The sequence below is a fragment of the Lissotriton helveticus genome, chromosome 3_1 (assembly GCF_964261635.1).
Source record: "Lissotriton helveticus chromosome 3_1, aLisHel1.1, whole genome shotgun sequence".
In the NCBI taxonomy this organism is placed as follows: Eukaryota; Metazoa; Chordata; class Amphibia; order Caudata; family Salamandridae; genus Lissotriton; species Lissotriton helveticus.
This window is the reverse complement of record NC_136061.1, coordinates 1,933,072,365-1,933,089,961: the sequence shown is the minus strand read 5'-3', so window position 1 is coordinate 1,933,089,961 and position 17,597 is coordinate 1,933,072,365.

Sequence of the window (17,597 nt, the reverse complement as noted above, 5' to 3'; positions counted from 1 at the left end):
TAGGCTGCAACGACCGTCATCCCCTTGGAGAAAATCTGTGGGGTACTGGTAGGACCGAAGGGGAGCACAGAGAATTGGAAATGCTCCTGACCTACCATGAACTGCAGGTAACATCTGTGGACTGGCAGGATGGGAATTTGGAAGTATTCATTGTGCAAGTCGAGAGCTACCATCCAGAATCTGGGCTCTAGAGAAGATAACGTGAGCCAGAGTGAGCATTTTGAACGTTTACTTTTTTAGGACAGAGGCCTCCATCCTTTTTTGGCAACAGAAAGCAGAGGGAATAGAAACAAAGCGCATAAGGTAGTCCACGGTCAGCAATTGAAGGATGGTGGCAAAGGTGGAGGGGTTTGCAGGAAAGGAAGGGCATAACCATGCTAAATATTCTGAAACACCCATTTGTCCGCCATTATCATCTGCCATTGGGACAGCTATCCTGCCGCCAACCAATTGCCCATGATGTTGTGAGGACATGTTAAAGGGGCTTTCAGGCTATCGTTGCTTGAGAGGGAGCAGATTAGCTAGAACTCTGGCTTTGAGTTCCAAACTCAGTCTCGGGGAGCCGCGTCTGCTGCCAAGAAAGGACTGATGAGCCAGTTGGCCATAGTGGCTAGAGGTGAAATAACGCAGCCCCTTAGGTAGCCCCATTACGGCTATTGTGGGGTCATGGTGAGCCCCAATGACCTAGCAGTGGTCATGCAATCCTTAAATCGGTCAAGCGCTGAATCCGCTTTCTCGCCAAAGAGACTAGTGTTGTCGAAGGGCATATCCATGAGGGATGCCTGGACATCCCCCAAAAACCCAGTTACCCTCAACCAGGCATGCCTTCTAAGCACTCCTCTGCTCAGCAAGTCAGTGGTATCCAATTTGCAGTGAATGGTGAACATTGCTGCATCTCTCTCATCAGCAATAGCTTGGGAGAGTATGGCTTGGGCATCCTTCGAGACCATTGATAAAACTTGCGTAACGGAATTCCATACAGTATGGGAATATCAGTCCAATAAGCATGAAGTGTTCACAGACCGCAGTACAAGGCTGGTGGAAGAGAACAATCCAATTACTGTTGCATTTTGCTCTATTCCAGCTGTTCCTTTTTGAACCACCAGAAGTATCTTGTCCACTAGGCCATTCAACAGCTTATTGTGCTTGCCAGTCAAGCGCCTTTCAGAACCTCTATTGATCTCTGATCTCTTTGACAGAGTATGGTGTCTAAACTCTATGTCCTCAGGGCCCATGCCGCTAAAATTAAGCTCCTTGGTTCTGGGTGGTATACCATCCCCTTTCGCACTCCGAGGAGATTGTGGTGTATCAATAGCATTATTCTGTTTTCTGGAGACCTCTCTACCGGGTCCAAAAACCAAGTCTGTCTTACCCATTGTGGAGCATCAAGAATCATTGTCATATGTGATTGCTTACATTTTGATATCACTAGCGGCATGAGGAAAATTGGCAGAACAGGTGCAGAATCCAGGCTGCCACTGGCTAAATCAGTCCAAAGGCAGGAAGTGGGAGAACAGTGCTCAATCACTATCTCCAGCAGTGAATCATTTATTCCCCTACCAACCGGCCTACCGGGTCAAAGCGCACATCAGCTATCCACGGTGACACCGCTCAGTTGCAAGCCCAACCACGCCCGTCAATGTTTTCTATTACACTGTGGGTGGCACTGGAACTCTTACTCATCCTAGTTCGTTCATATAATCACAACCTCATGGCCCCCCTTTAATCAGGTATCCCTGTTCTCATCATTGCCCTGAAGAGAGCTGATATTTTTATTAAAAGAATGCCATTTTCATTGGTTCCCATGTGTGTATTCATGAACACATCTTAAAATGTGTTGCCTGTACATAAAATTGTCACCTAGTCACATCTATGGGTTTTTTGTTCTTGGGGGACCGTGCATATTTGTTGATTCGTATGCTTATTGCAGCTTGTGACATTTATACCATTTCTATGTGGTCTAGTGATTACGTCACTATATGTGTAGTTACTATACTTTTCTGGTTTAATTAAAAGCACCCATAAAGCTAGAGTGCATTAGTGGTTTTAAAACATTAATTGTATGCTTTGAATACATTTATTTGCTTATCTACAAAGCTCGAATTGATTAATTTCAAGTGAACCATTGTCTAAGATGCTTGGGAGCATGGTCAGGTACTGGTTTCTGTTCTGGGATGGCTGGAGTGTCTCTTGGAGGAAACAGGCCTGTGTCCTCGCCTCCTCCTACTGTACCCTGTACTTATCTGCTTCTCTTTTTACAATGGCATCATACATCGTAAAATCTTCAGGTGGCAATGGCCTCGAGGGGTATGTGCCAAAAGACTCCTCCGGCGGATATGTTTCGAGGTCCTGCCATTGCTCATCACCACTTTCAGCGTCTTGGAAGATACCCTGTTCTTCTGAGTCCTCCTCAAAACATTTCCTGTTCCTCTTCTTATAGCTCGGGGGTTGCCAGTGGTTCAAGCTCACCCTGCTCTTATTACCTGGAGGCTTCAAAGGAATTCAGAAATCTCTCATTGATGCATCAAAATCTTTTTTCCTGGATCACTATTTCTGCCTCGAGCCACCTCTTCTTGTTTTCATTTTTGAGGGCTCATTCTTCAGTGCCGTGTATCATCAACGTCCTCTTCTTAGAGTGTGGTGTGCCGCTGGGTCCTTCTCTCAATCCCTTTATGACGTCAAAGGTTTGTTTGAGGGACAACCAACTGTTGTGAACGTATCTAGGACCCTATTTAAATATTCCCGATGTATGCCCTTATGTGGTTATAACAAATCATATCCTTATAAAGGCATAAGAATCATATCCATATTTAGTCATAGCCAATGCAGTCCAAATACGGCAAGGCTACTCCCATAGACTCCTAGAAAGTACAACGCGTTCTTTAAACAAACCAAGCCTCCAGCAGCCCGGGAAATCCCCCCTGCTTTTGTTTTGATTTGTCCAAGAACTCCTGGAGTCCTGAAAGAACTGTAAGTTCTTAGTGACGTCTTATGTCCAACCTTACGTCAAACCCGGCACCTTCCAGGTATAAATATACCAGCGTTTGCCTTAAGCAAACACACAGTGGTTTGGAGCAGATCGGCTATCTACTTACCCGAAGCCCAGCTGTAACGAGAGCCGAAGGAAGCCGACCCTCCCATTGACGCACTGAGAGAGACGCTGTCTTTTCACCTGCCGAGAAATCCAGCCCCAGTGTTTCCAGTCACCCTTGCGGGTTTCTGGGAGATCGAGTCCTGAGAACGAGATACAAGACCTCCTTCATTCTATAACCAAGGTACGGAGCTGATTAGATCCTTAGAGAATTCTTGATTCAGATTCTTGGCAAAACTAACTTAACTTAAAACTGCAGCTCACTTACTCCTTCCCACGTACTAGGCTTAGGTTAGGTACACCGGGGTAGGCGTATCTTAGAAGCACCAGTTGGGTACGTTTAGTCAATGATTTTATTTATGTATATATTTTTTCTATTTTAAACACGGTATGGCTTAGAAACTGTACCATGCTTTTACAGTATTATTTCATAATACTCCTTTTACTGTACGCACTTTACTTTATGACAAGTATTGCAATTGTGGCAATTCACTTCTCTTGCATGAGAAAGAGGACTGCTCAATAAATAACAACTTTTATTGAAAATGCCCGTCTCTCTATTTCTCTGCACTCCTGGTGAAACTAAGCATGCACGATTGACTGAGTGCATCGGCTTAGGCAGCAGAGCACCAGGGTCCGGGACTGCAAGGCCCACACAGCAGCGGGGCTTCCAGTGGAGAAGCAGCCCCTCCCTCCTTCATCCCAGGGGCATATTAACTTCTCGCGTCTCCCGCTCCGCGGGAGACGCATCGGCTTAGGCAGCAGAGCACCAGGGGCCGGGACTGCAAGGCCCACACAGCAGCGGGGCTTCCAGCGGAGAAGCAGCCCTCCCTCCTTCATCCTGGGGGCATATTAACTTCTCGCGTCTCCCGCTCTGCGGGAGACGCATCGGCTTAGGCAGCAGAGCACCAGGGGCCGGGACTGCAAGGCCCACACAGCAGCGGGGCTTCCAGCGGAGAAGCAGCCCCTCCCTCCTTCAACCCGGGGCTATTTAATTACCCACATAGCACAGCGATGCGGGATCCGCGCGCGGGCCGGTGCCGGGCGAAGCCCGGGCAAAGGGCGGCCCTCTGTGGCCCTCAGAGGTCAGAGGAGGTCAGGTCGGGCAATCTCTCTTGGTTTTGCGGGACAAAGGATACAACCTAAGGTATACGCACCTAGAGACTACCCACAAACTATTTTTGTTTCTTTGAAAGGAACTAAATACTGGTAATTAAGATACCCACCAGACTAATTCACTGTGTATTGCTCAATAGTCAGTTGCACCATATCTTCTAAAGGGGCCGCCAAACAAATTTTGTCTCAGAACTGTTCAATCAAGGAGACTTTGGACCACTATCTAACCAGGGTATCATCGGCAATAGAGAAAGTAGAACATAGTCTTGCCACAGAAACTTCACCCAGTATGCGATCCCCCACGATGCCAACAGATGTAACTAACTCCTCCTTAATGAGGGAACTAAATGAAATCTGTAACAGCAGGTGCACCTTAATAGAACAGGAAAAGGAGCAATCTGGTGCTCCGGCAAACCCCATGGAGAATAGAAGCCCCCAGTTTAGTGCATCACCTCAACTAAATAAAAGTCCCCTGGAATCCCACCTTCCAATAACAGACAAAGTTAACAATCAACCGATAGTACTCCCTCAGGTCCCTCTTGCCTACAGAAAGCGTAAAGTTGCGGAAGATATAGGGAGGCTAGCGAAACAACAGAAAATAAACCCAAGTCCACCACTGGTCATTGCCACCACTCCAGAAATATCTAAGGCATGTCCAACATTGGAGACTCCTGTATCTATTTTACCATCCGAACTATTGGCCCAGCTTGAAGGACTGGTTAAAACCTTAATATCCCCGCTGATAGTAAGGATGGATAGATTAGGGGAAAAGGTCACGATGATAGAAGAATCCATCAAGGCAAACATGCTTACAAATAGAATGTCTGAGCACAAGCAAACTCAGAACTTAGCTGCCTCCAATATGCCTAGCAAAATGGCCCAATACCGCCCAGTCGCTACTAGATTACTAGCTTCAAAAGCCAAGGAAGTACCCACAGAATCATCAAAAGTACTGAGTTCTGCTCCTAGAGCAGGACTGATTAACGTAGCCACATTTTCTGAGGGGTCTTTTGCTAATCAGGGTAATATGCAAAGAAAAATCAATTGTATAACCTACCTCCAGAGGCAGCACCTTTTGTGTGTGTCCTTTCGGGAGTTCCCGAGCTTACAATCGGGAAAGTTGAAGGTTATCAGGACCTTAAAAACAAGGTATCATTTTGGTTAACCAAAAATAGACCCCTTACACCAAATATTGATGGTAGTATCCTAAATGTTAGAAGGGTGGGGTGGGCAGGATCCCGTCCCAAGGACTTAGATGGAGACCTGGTAATTGTAAATTTCAGGGCTAACCAGGTCGTCCCATTCCTTCGTAGGTGGCAGCCACAAACAGGAGACGGGCCAATAGCAACAAGGGAACTGTGCGATTTTTATCCCAGAATCGCTTATCCGCCACCCTCAAGATAGAGTGTAGAGGAAAACTACTTGAAGGGTGGGAGAGGTCCCGTACCGAGCAGTTACAGGATACCTACCTTCAACCGTTATGACTTACTCTATGGCTTACACATGCTCAACTGATAGGATAAGGATATCATCCCAATTATTGTCCATAAGGCACAGACACTTTTCCCCGTATGAAGTAGTTTATGGCGATGCCAAATCCAATGAACTCGAATTCTAACTGATGTTGACTTTTTATTGTTTTTAAATTGTTAAATCTCTTTTGTTGGATCGATTTCTTACTGCTTGTTCACAAGGAAACCTGATTTGGAAAGGGAATTATGTGTAAAACTACGTTGTATATGACATTTTATGCTGTATGCTTTTATGGTTATTAATTTTAACCGAATAAAGTAAAGTAAAGAAGAAGATTGACTGAGTGAAATAGTTGTCTATTGTTTTCCACGACTCTGGAGATATACTCCTTATTCTGGAGGGAGCAAAGTTGTCATGTTTATGCGGTTGTCGGAAACGAATCCCTTCTTGTCCATTCAGGGTAGTTAACACCTCCTTGTTTACTCGGGAAAGTTTCTAGTGACCTCTGAGCTAGCTGGCATACCTAATTAAGTCTAACATATTCAGTAGAGACCTAGATGACCTCAGTCCTACGTCTAAACTATCGTTTATGTTATTCCAATGCGCAGAGCCTATTGGGAATATAGGAACTACACTACATGGCGCCCAACGGTTGGTAAGGCTATAATCTAACGCTAGATACTAGAGTAACTCAGTCATGCTTTTCACACAGACCCCTTTTTTCCCGTAAAAACTCCAATAGACGTCTGGAGTGGGTAAAAGGTTAATATCCGCCAGAACTTAGTAGGAAGAGATTCCTATGTATTAGTTTTTGGTTTAGTCATCGTTGAAGGATACAGTGTTCCAAAATATTGTGCACCTAATCTTTGTTTCCTTGAAACTTGCTCTGCAACAAAAAACTTTCTGTCAGTAAAATGGTGGAAAGTGACGATGAAAGGGAGAGAGCTAGAATAGCAGCTCAACTTCTAGCGGATGACACAAGTCTCCAAAATGAAGACCCGAATGTTATAATCATTCCGGTAAACGTAAGAAAAACTATAACTATTAAACTTATAGAAAATGGACTATCATCAAGAGGTGGTACAGTCATATTTGTGGTAGAGGCCCATGAATATCGGCAGACAGAGGTATTCTATTCATGGATACATTTTCCTGAAGCAAATCCAATAACACACGATTTCCACTATTACAAAATAGAGGAATCTCCAACGGAATACGCCCCTTTCGAATACGTTGAAATTCCACTAACATATTAAGAGCACCTGCTCTGGTTTAATGGCGCCCTAAAACATCAACATCACATTACCAGGCTCTGTCCACTAGGTAGACCAGGAGCCACATGGCCGGGTCTAGCCAGCTATACACCACATCCTGACATTGAAAAAATGTCAGACCAAGAACTTTTAGTTAAACTAAAAGAATTAACTAAAGCATATAGAGAATTAGTTCAATTAACACTTGACGGTCCTACCTGCCGCCAGAAATTGAAAGAAACAGATATAGCGGAACAACCTTTTGAACTTGCCAGAATAATTGAAAAATCCTATGAAGAATTAGGTAGAGATAGTTTGGGTGGGAAACCACTAAAACCACTACTAACTGAAAATCCTGAAAAGAGATTTATCAAGAATAATCTCAATACTGCAAAAAAGAAGTGGGAGGGTAATAAAGAAACTACTCCCAGAGAAGAAAAGTTCCAGTCCAGAGGAAGGTCTCCTCAATGGAGAGATAGATCTCCAGAACAAAGAGGCAAGTCTCCCCACAGGGAGCCCTCTGAGAAAAGATACAACCTTAGAGATAGGGATAAATTAAGAAACCCTGACAGATATCAAGATAATGATACACGTCCCTCTCGATCTTTTCAGACTTCCTCACAGAAATCGGAAAGAAGAGGACGGTCAGAACACAAGGAAGAGCACGTCAAGTCCAAAGACAAGGAACCTGCTCATCAAAGTAAAAAATTACAATTTCCAAAAAAGAAGGTAACAAGTATTAAAATAAAACATGCCGAAGATTCTGAGGACACAACTGAAAAACGGAGAATGGGCCCAGACAATGCTAGACAGCGCAGCAGAAGTGACCATAGCTTGCAAGATCCTGATGAATCTTCTGGAGACAGTGGACACGAATGAATACATTCAGGTGGAAACTGCAGACACCAGAGTTAGCGTGACTCATAAAATATACGAAATAACATTACGTATAGAAGGGGACAAAACTAGGAAAATAAGAGGTCTCTTTTGGGAGAACCTATCTAAAGGCTATGATATCCTTCTAACAGAGAAAGACTGGCCACCAGTGTTTGTCAGGGAGTGCCCACATTGCGAAGAAATGATTATGCCTGCCTTCTCAAATCACATTCCAATTCATAAAAAATACACATTTGCTAGAAAATGGGCAGTAGCCCAAGCACCTGCATTATATAAAAATCATGTAGGATGGGATGAGGATTTGCCTCATCATAAAATTCAGTTAAAAAATCAACCTACTGCACAAAGGCAGTATCCTGTAAAGCAAGAAGCTAAAAAACAAGTCAGGGAGATCTTAGATCAACTTGAATACCAGGGGGTGATTGAAACATGCACCTCACAAATGAACAATCCTTTGTTTCCTGTCTCCAAGCCAGACAATTCATATCATCTAGTTTTGGACTACAGACACTTAAACTCTTGTTGCAAAACATTTGCAGTACAAAACTCACACAGTGCAGCTCTAATGAATAACATCGTGAGCAAAAAATATAAAACGACATTAGATATCTCAAATGGTTTCTTTTGTCAAAATATTGCACCTGAAAGTAGGTATTTGACCGCTTTCTCAACAATGGGGGCCCAGGATTATTCTCAGCAAGGGTAACAGAGTTACTACAAATGTATGATGATGAGGCATTTTCTTATGTCGATGACATCTATCTTACAGACGACGACCTGGAGACACACTTGAAAAGAGTGAACACCATTTTACTTGGGTTCGCATCTGAAGGGTACAAATTCAACTTTAAGAAGTCACGAATTGCCCACCTCACTCTCCTATTTTTGGGATATGAGTTATCAAGTGAAGGCAAAAGCCTACCAGACAACTTCTTAGAGAAGTGTGCAGTACTCCAAGCTCCAAAAACGCAGAAAAACATACAATCAATTCTAGGTTTCCTGAATCTCGGAAGAACATACATTCTAAATTATGCAGAGAGGGTTAAACCTCTATATGAATTAATAAAACCTGATTTCAAACCAATCAATTGGACTCAGAAACACACAGAAATTTTACGTTCATTACAAACAGACATGTTAACTAAAACAAAACTGCAAACACGCGCAAACGAACACAACCTTGTAATCCGAGTCATCCCAGGAAGATGCGGATTCACGTACCTGACCTCTAATGAGGGAGAAACGGTACCAATAGCTTATAAATCACACTTGTACACACAAGCTGAAATGAAATTCAGTTCTACTGAAAAAATTCTGACTGCGGTTCAAACTGCTGTAGCAAAAGATAGAGCCCTAGCCCAAGGTAAGAGCATATCTGTTTTAACAGAAGTATCAGCCCTTGAGGCAGTAACAAGACCAAGCATTCCAAATGCTATGGCATTAGATCCAAAATGGATACAATGGGAAAGTTCTCTTGCTGCAACAGACGTGAAACATGCATTTGATCCAAAAATGTAAAAACTAGAAAATCTGGAATACGAACATGAATGTCCTCTGTCAATCGAAATTCTGCCTCTCGAACAGTACTCGTGTGTAATATACACGGACAGATTTGCACAACACTACGTTGTGGAAAAACAAGTTTACAATGCAGCATGCGCGATTGTTAAAGGTCGCTGGCGCTTAGGTAAATTCAGACCGATGTTCACCAAAACTGAATCACTCAGAAACTGTACAGCTCAGCGAGCTGTAATAAGATCGTTAAAGATGGAGCTTGAAAATGCCGATCGCGAATTCCCCATACTAATAGTGTGCGATTCGCATTACTGCGCCCAGTCTTACAACAATGACATGCAGACCTGGATCAAAAACGGTTACAAGGATAAGACAGGTGCCACAATTAAGCATAAAACACTTTGGGAACAAGTAGTTCTTTTGCAGAAAGAACTAATAAAGACTCACGTGATACATACACTGAGCCATCGACGTGATGGCGTTCACTTTGCAGGGAATTCATTGGCTAACAGAGCCACAGCGGCAGCTGTCAAACCAGCTTCCGTAGCCACAAAAAAGCGTTCTAAAAACCAAATAGACGGTGAAACGTTACTAGCAGTAAAAGCCTCAATGGAAGGCAACTATGCGGCGTTACCTCTAAATTATCCACTCAGAAATATATACATAATTGATGCGAACTCCGTTCCGTTTGCTTGAATCCCTGGAGTGGGGGATTGAGTAATTCCAAACACGAACCGGAGAACTTACTTGATTCAAGAAGCACACATGGAAATGGGTCTGAGGCACCAAGAGATCTTGAAATCTCTAATAGAACTACAATCATAATACTGGTGGCCGGGGATGAACGTGCACATTTACAACTTTGCAATGAATTGTCAGGACTGCAATAGAGATCGCAGTTGTGAACCAGACCAGACACCAGGCCATATACCTTTATTAGAAAGCATTAGGCTATCTATACGCAAAAATCCATAATTATTAAGACGAGATTCATTGAGATGAGACCCCAGCGCTCGGCTGACACCAAAACTGTTATAAAAGATTTGCGAGTCTTTATCGGCACATACGCAATTGGCATGCTACATTCTGACCAGGGTCCTGCGTTTAGCTCTCGAGCTTACAAGGAGACCATGACCAGCATGGGCATTGCATTGCGGTACTCTAGTCCATTCCATCCCGAGAGAAATGCGGTAGTGGAGAGAAAAAACCGTGACATAAAGCAATCTATAACAGCGAGGGTATTAGGTTCAGTTGGGTCAAACATCTAACAAGTGTCCAACGTAGTCTTAATAATCTGCCAAGAAATTCTCTAGGAGGTATCACTCCGTACGAACTTTTGTTTGGTACCAGAATGATCATTAATGACCTTGATCGTCAGACTTCAGTGGTGAAGCAAAAAAACTTTGATATCAAAGATCGTTTGGCTGTTTTACAGGACTTAAATGAAACAAGAAGAAGTCTAAGTAACATAAAGCTAAAGCCAACGGCCACTGAAGAAAAACCATCTGTCCCAGCAAGACCTGTCTGGATTCCAAAGATTGGGGATCTGGTCAGAGAAAAGATCGCGGTGAAGAAGGAATTTGGGCCTTCTTACAGAAAAGCAGTACCTGTCTTAGCTGTCAGCGGAACAAGATCAGTAGTACTACCGCCCCTTGCTGGTAAAAAGGAGAACAGAGTTGTATCAATTATCAATCAATTTTAATTCACATACTTCGCTCATTTCTTACCCCAGTGGGTACCCTCTCAGTGCTTCCTGCCGTAACCAGGGGCCGATTTAGGGCTCCCTTGGGTTTCAGGCAGCAATCCCACGGGCGCAGACTTTGGGCGCCATCTTAGGACAGTGACAGGTTAGCGGACTAGTGCTGCGGGCGATTGCCCAGGCACTACAAAATGAATGTCACTTCCCGTCCGCGCAGCGGGCGCGCGCCGGAGGCTAGCCCGTCTGTGCCCGTCCGAGCCGGTCCGGGCCTAGGGCCAGATACGCTGACCGTTTCCCCTAAACGCCGTACGATATACTCCAGTGAAGAGCTTTTACAATTAAGACATATGGAAGGCCCGTCATGCAGTTTGTTAAACAGGTCGGAGAGCCCATTTTTGCAATGCAATCGGTGTCCCAAATCCATTCAGGGGAATAAATCAGGGGAACAGGCCCTGAGCCAACTTAGCATGGCACTCCTTAATTGTAGGTCGCTACCAAAACACTCTCTAGAGATTAACTTAATGATCCAGGACTGCAATCTGGATATATTGTTTTTAACAGAGACATGGTTGTCTCCCAATTCGGAGGCTGATATTGTTAGTGCTCTTCCTAAGGGATTTCTTATTCAATGTCAACATAGGCCGCATGGGAAGGGGGCGGGCTTGCCATAGTGTATAGAGACAGGTTTGCCTGCAGGATAGGAGATAGCTGCATCTCTGACTCTGAAAGTATTCATTTTATCATGCAAATCACTCCAAACAAATCCCTATCGGGTCTTCTTATCTATCGCCCTCCGGGCTCCCCAGGATAATTCGCGGGATCCCTCTTAGATACCACTATAGCCATGGCCGCCACAACATCTAACTTTATCATACTAGGAGACCTAAATTTCCATTTTGATGACCCGGACGATAAGGTGGCAGCGGATCTCAGGCTCGACTTAAAATCTTTTGAGCTGAAACTTAAAAATAAAGATGCCACTCATTCCAAGGGGCATCTTTTAGATCCGATATTTTCGAATATTGCACATCTGGCTTCAAGCCCCCCACTCCCTCTCCCTTGGTCTGACCATTTTCTAGTCCTATTTGTTTGGAAAACTTGTACTGACTCACCACGAATTCCGGCACAGCGCACTCTAGAGAGAGCTTGGTCTAAGCTATCCTTTGAGAGCTGGACCCTCAGACTGGAACAGACAGCTCCCCTGTCGGATCCAGACCCTTTAGAGGCGGACAAAAACCTTCTAAATTGGCTAAATAGCTCCCTTGACGTTGTACTACCCAGGAAAAATATTAAAAAGAAGAGTAGTGTTTTTAAGTCACCTTGGTATACCACAGAACTTAGAGATCTTAGAAAAATTTGCAAAAAGTTAGAACGGTCGTGGAGGAAAGATTGGGCCCCCCATAATAAAGCTGCCTATAAATTGGCTATTAGGACTTATAAATCATCCCTCAAAAGAACCCAGGCGGCCTTTTTTGAGGAGAAAATTAAAACATCCTCCAATTCGACCAGGGAAACTTTTCAGATAGTGAAAGAGCTCTTTAAGGTACCTAACCCTCCGAGTTTGCAGGAGGTTCCAGGAGCAAGATGCAACCAATTAGCGGTCTTCTTTGATACCAAAATTCAAAATAAATTCAAAACTCTACCACACAGTGATCAAGCTCCCTATCCTGATGATTATTATGCCCTTACATCTGGCCCCTGTCTGGACTCCTTTGCTTTAATATCTAGAGAAGATTTCTGTAAAGCTCTGACCTTCATGAAAAGTGGATCCCCTTCTGACCCTGCGCCTATGCATATCCTTAAGCGGGTCTCAGCCACCATTTCCCCCTTAGCAAACGATCTATTAAATGCCTCTTTTACCCAGGGTATTGTTCCCACCAGCTGGAAGCAGGCCATGGTAAAACCCCTCCTAAAAAAACCAGAGCTGGATCCATCTGAGCTGGCCAATTTCCGTCCAATATCGCTGTTACCTGGTCTCAGTAAGATTGCGGAGAAAATAGTCAATCAGCAGCATTCTTCCTTTTTGGAAAGTAACAAGCTACTATGCAATTCCCAAACGGGCTTCCGCCCAGGCCAGGGCACTGACTCCGCCCTGATAGCGGTGGCTGAAGAGGCAAGGTGCATCTTGGATTCAGGAGGATCGGCTGTTGTGATCCTCCTGGATCTAAGTGCAGCCTTTGACACGTGGACCATGGAATCTTAATTCAGCGCCTTGTCAGGCTGGGAGTGTCGGGCACGGCTTTGCTTTGGTTCACATCTTTTTTGAGTGATCGAACCTTTCAGGTCTGGGAAGGCAACGCACGCTCTAAATTAACCCCCCTCCATTGTGGGGTTCCTCAGGGCTCTTCATTGAGCCCTACTCTGTTCAACGTATATATGGCCCCTTTGGAGGACGTGGTCACTCCCTTTGGGATTAAAGTAGTCATCTACGTGGACGACACCCAACTAGTCGTCTCGCTCTCCCAAGAGGAGAAGTGTTCTAAAAATCTTTTTGCCTTCCTCTCGGAAATACACTCCTGGATGACTAGATCATCGCTTAAATTGAACGGAGCCGAGACAGACCTCATGCTCTTGGGCCATCAGTTAACATCCTTACCCAATTCCATCTGGCCTGCCTGCCTGGGGGATCTTCTCGCCCCAAAGAATGAAATTAAAAGTCTGGGGGTTTGATTTGAGCGGGACCTTTCTTTCAGGACCCAAGCGAAAAAAACAGCTGGCGTTTGCTATGGCCTTCTTTGCTCTGCCCGTAAGATTCTCCCCCTTCTGCCATTTCATTCTAGGAAACTGCTAATCCAGGGGTTAATATTGTCAAGACTGGATTATAGTAATGCCCTGTTTTTGGCGGCACCTGAAGCAACTATTAACACCCTCCAACGTGTTCAGAATTCAGCAGCCAGGCTGCTTACTGGTGGCTCAGTCCGCTCCTCAGCCAGACCCGCACTTAGATCCCTTCACTGGCTGCCAATACGTGAGAGGATAAAATTGAAGTCTCTATGCATCACCCACAAGTCTCTACAACGTAAGGGACACCCTATTCTTAGGAGATTGGTCTGCCCCTACAAGGCCACCCGGGCCCTCAGCTCTGACCTTGGAAATTTGGCCAAGTTCCCCAGAGTGAGGAAGGCTCGTTCTGGGGGTCGTAGATTCTCTGTGAATGCGGCATCACTGTGGAATGCCCTTCCTGTTGGGATTCCAACAGAACCCAGCTACCTGAAGTTTTGAAAGCTCCTAAAAACATTCCTCTTTCCCCAGGATTCCTAATCAACGGTGCCCCCCCTTAGTTGGCTTCTTGTTCTACAGCGCTGGGACGCTTTCGGGAAGCCATGCGCTTTACAAATTTAATTTAATTTCATCAATCGACCTGGTAAAACCACAATCATGTGGCCAATAATAAGTAATAGGACAAGTGGACTCCAAAGAAGTAGCAGAAGACCAAACCTTGCTACAATCCAAGAGGTTCAAACTGAAAGACTAATCACATTTGATAAACCTGCAGTGAATAAAAAAGGACTATGCAACAAAGCCATGGAACTTGTGCCTCTTGAAACCCAAATTACAACAGTTCGTCAAGAAACACCAATCTACAATGATGTAGCCTCTGACTACACAAGTGCAAAGATTAATGAAAATCCGGAAGCTATTCCAACAATTGACAGAACTGCATCTGGCTACTTCATCAATTTCGATGACTTTTCTGATGATCCAAGTGAACATGAAGAAACACCAGCAACTAAAACTTTCAAAGACAACATGACTGAACTCTTTCATCAACTCAAAGAAACATACCTGATTTCACCATGGATTGAATTGTGGATTGTGTTAGGTGTACATTTCCTCCTACTCTGGCTCATTTTAGTTTTAATTTTGGGAAAATTAATTGATGGAAAATATAAAACAATGGACACAGCAAGTCAGAACATCAACTTGGTCCTGAAGCCTCACAGATCTTCTCACATTGCAAAAAGAGAACTATCATCAGTGAACATCACAGCCATTCCTATACCTGGTGGTGTAGCATGGGACGCTACTGATTACGAAATCTATGGCCCGATTGAACTCTTGAAATTTCTCTGATGATTGGGACTTTGAAAATATTAATAATATGATGTCAGATTTAGAAATGTCAACAAAATTCACAGAGCATGATTATTTAGAAGGCTCATCAAATTATGAAGAAATGTATTGTTTTAATCATTATGGTCATCACTATTTGCATAAATCTGCTAATCCTAGAAATGTTTTTACTTATAATCAATGGGAACATTTCCCAACACCGCCAAAAGGCAGTTCGAAAACATTTTATGAGAAATTTCCATACTTCTCAGGGTTTAACAACACTGATCCAGAAACGTTTTATTTTAAAATGTTAAATAAGACAGGAATGAAAAACATGTTGACAAATACTAAATTGATTTATTCTGAAAAGGTTTATGAAAAAATGTCTACATTTGGTTTTGAATTTTGGAAAAACAACACTGAGACAAAAACCGTCTGGGGAACAAAAGACTGGCAGGTACAAGGTCTAGAATCATTATTTAGAGCCTGCATGATCCCAGAACAGATAATATTCCTGAATGACATCATTCAACAAACAACCTGTCTTGGCCTAGCCAAAATAAAAGACTTAAACAAACCGTCTATTCCAAAGCCCATACCTGATAGTAATAGCACTACAGATGTGGAGATAGGCGTATCCCATATTTTACACCAAAACAGAACAAATCTTGATTGGAAAAATTGGTTGATCTGGCCCACAGACACTAATAACTGTCAAGATAGATTCCTGAACAAAACACAGGGGTTCAAACAGACAAGGCCAGACCCAAGATATTCCCAGAGACAACATCCAGGGATAGTTACAACATACAGTGTAGGGAAACTATGCCTCGAATGGCTACAGAAATCCACACTGCCTGAAATTAAGCAACACTTGACTTTACTTAAAGAAGGTGCTGACTTGCGAGATTTCATATTGGGACCTCGCAAACAGCGTCAAAAACGTTTCTTATACGCCGGTATATACGCAGCTTACTACGAGGCTTGGAAAGTAATGCAAATTGAAACTGCTGAACAAATACGAGAAATTGATCGTATTAATTTGGAAAAATCACTGTCTTTAGTGGACAATGGGTTAACGACTCTGTCCTCCAGAATTGATTCACTGGACAGCATTGTATCATCTGCTATTGATATAATAGAACAGGATATGCCAATGTTACAACATGGCCAGCCCCAGTTACGTTCTATTGTACAGCTAGGCTGGACGTTACAAAATCTGCGTTCAGGCTACGTGCCATGGCGTCTAATCAACAAAACGTCATTCATTTCTATCTTTAACCTTACAGATAAACAAATCTCTTTGGCACAAAAAGGAGCAGACTATACGATACTGAGCATTGAAAAACTAGAAAAATTACCATTAACAATGTCAGAACGACCTGTCATTGAATGGATAATACATGGTACAATCACAATTCCGATAACGACTTTTCAGTTTCAATGCTGCCAAAAGTATATACCAGCAGGCCTGTATGAAAGGTTGGGTAAAGAATACATCAAGTCAACCTGGAAATTACCTTATACACATAGATGTTATATTGAAGGGACAAAATAGGTATTTCTTAGTGGTAACAACTGTAAAAATTCACTAAGCGGTACACTTCTGTGTCAAGGTATTAACTTGCATGAAGCCTGCAAAGGTTCATCAAATAACCTTTAATGTCACCTGCACGGCACCCCTGCAAAACGGATAGAGCCTTTTTTCAGACAGCTTTCCAACGGCAGCTACGTTATAATAAGTGACCACAGCTGTTGTGGCATGGTGCCAGGAATAGCCTATCTCGTGAGCGTTACTTCCAGGGTAATTTGCTGTATGCAAGTATTGTATCCAAACAGCAAACCAGACATGGAGGCAGCAATATGGCCTTCTCTGAATATCTCTTCTATTCGAATTGATACTTTAAGCAGAATGAAGTATATTCTTTTACAGACAACTGTGCCTTTAACCTCGTCCAAAGAGACGTATGATCTGCAAGTTCCAAGGACAGCGGCAGAGATACATACACTATTATCGACAAATTGCCCCGTGCATTTCGTAGAAATGTTAGATCAAATCTTAAACATGTCTGATACCAGTGGCGTCGCACATGTATTTAAGACAATTTTTTCGGGACTATTAGCACCCTTTGAAGCAGTCCTGAACATCTTCCCGAATTTCGTGCACTCTGTGTTCGGCGGCCTGCCTCTTCTTTTGGGACACGTAGCAGGAATTTAATTTTTGTTCCTTCTGCTCCGATATGGCAAGTCCAGTCACAGACAAAACTCAGGCTACAATGGAAGAAACAATCCTAGCGATGAGATACCGAGAAAGGATTACTAAGGTCCTCGGGTTGGCGAAGCTAAGAGATCTGAATACCACATGGTTTCTTTCATTCAGACCAATCTGGCAAGATTGCATCTTACCTGTGCTTCGATGCCTGCTATGCGGAGAAGAATGCGTGTTGGACGTCTGTCTTACACTACCATCAGCAGTACCTATGGATATTGATACTTT